This window comes from Solanum tuberosum, unplaced genomic scaffold (genome assembly GCF_000226075.1).
Source record: "Solanum tuberosum cultivar DM 1-3 516 R44 unplaced genomic scaffold, SolTub_3.0 scf00323, whole genome shotgun sequence".
NCBI classification, from domain to species: domain Eukaryota; kingdom Viridiplantae; phylum Streptophyta; class Magnoliopsida; order Solanales; family Solanaceae; genus Solanum; species Solanum tuberosum.
Genome location: NW_006239244.1, coordinates 277,723 through 279,428, shown reverse-complemented (window position 1 = coordinate 279,428; position 1,706 = coordinate 277,723). Strand labels below are relative to the sequence as shown.

At 32.3% G+C, this 1,706-nt stretch overlaps 1 long non-coding RNA gene across 2 annotated transcripts in view; it reads right to left on the bottom strand.

Moving 5' to 3' along the window:
- The window catches only part of LOC102599866 (uncharacterized), a 4,236-nt gene extending 2,780 nt beyond the window's left edge, over positions 1 to 1,456 (bottom strand). For both annotated transcript variants that reach the window (XR_001475152.1, XR_001475151.1), the window contains exons 1-2: positions 1,313 to 1,456; positions 549 to 643 (exon numbers count right to left, since the gene is read on the bottom strand). This is a non-coding gene — a long non-coding RNA (uncharacterized lncRNA). The remainder of the gene's footprint in view (positions 1 to 548; positions 644 to 1,312) is intronic.
- Positions 1,457 to 1,706: the final 250 nt, after the last annotated feature.

Genomic DNA, 1,706 nt, shown 5'->3' with positions numbered 1-1,706 from the left:
CCGGTTCTGTTTAGTTATAAGCTAAAAGTATCAACCATGTAAAAAGGGTCTTTGATTGTTATTACTTTTGCAGGAGCTATGACGTCATTCCTTGCGGCAACCACTGGAATATTACAGAATGATCTAAAGAGGGTCATAGCTTATTCAACAAGCAGATTCTGCGACTCTACAAAGTCTCTATTCTTTGGCTTTGTGTAAGTAAACCGTCCACTTCCCTTAGGGATCTAAGGAGTTAAACAACAAAAAGAATGGCGACAGTTATTGCATAAGTTTTGACTACAAAAGAAAATAATTATAGGATGGCTACATAATACTGAAATATATCCATTGTTTTACAGAATATAACCAGTGAAGTGCTAAATTTCGTGCATATCCAATCTGAACGAGAAAGAACTAACTTGAGCTCTCTGTTACCTTTATTAAAGAACCATCAAGAGAATCACATTAAACAAATAAATGAATAGGAACAGAGCAAAAAGGAATAGCATACATGATATACTGATATCAAGAATCAGAACAACATGAGATGATAAAGAGCAAGTACTTACTCAATGCAGCATCATGGTCATTGAAGGTTTTCTTCATGGAGTTTGTGAAGTGATACTAATATTTTTCAAAGCCGGTGCAATGTGAATCCTGCAAGCTTTTAATCAAGTGTCGATATGTTCTTTAGATACATAACATAAATAAATATATTATAATTGAAATACATCAAAATTCTCATGAACATTATAACTTTCATGGAAAAAAAAAACTAAATCAATTACGAAGCAAAATGTCAATTTTTTTAATTTGAAATTGCGATCTATACTTTTACAATCAGTTTATAAGCATATTTTTAATGTAGTCTATGCTAAATATTTCTCACGAGTTGGAGATTAAAACAAAATTGTTATATAAGTATTTTTCTATCTTTTTTGCAACTGATACAATCCTACCAGAATTTATGTTGCTCAGACACTTAAAAAATGTCGGTGCTGGTCGAATTTGTCAAAAGTACTGTAATTTTGAAAAATCCAACATGGGTGCGACATCAAAAGTGAAGAGTCTGCGCAAATTTCTGTTAAGTTAACAAACAGGACAACATAGTAGTTTTTATAGAAATTTCAATAAAATCTGTAGATGCACAAGTTAGATCGGATACTAATTACTCTTTAATCATTTTTTAGTTGGTCAATAAGTCCACATCATGATGATCCAATTGTTAATAGAGGATAAATCTAGACCATTTAGCGTAGTTTTAAAGAAAAGTAGGTCAATTTTTCAAGATAAAAGAAAATCACGTTCATTAAAAACAATGAAGTGGACAAACCTCCATCAGCTAATGCCAAAGACTTTTCCTCGTGCCATTGTTCTTGAGGCAAAAGCTCAACTGCCACTATATCACCATCAAAAGCCATATTCATCTTTATTTTGGGAAATGAATTGAAAGAGATAATTCTGGGCAATTTCTAGAATGAAGATAGTGAAAAGATAATTCTAGAATTACATTGTTGGTCTGTGGTACCCACTTGGAGTGACCATTCAGACTCCAATTGACACGTGTACAACACTTCAAAGTGCAATTAATATAGCTCATTGTACAATTCTTATTGCGGTGGTCGTCCATGGGATGACATTTCTATATAGTAGAAATATACAATTTTCTTTCGCTTTATACAAACACAAACGCAATGTATACATTTGTGTTTGTATAAAGTGAGAGA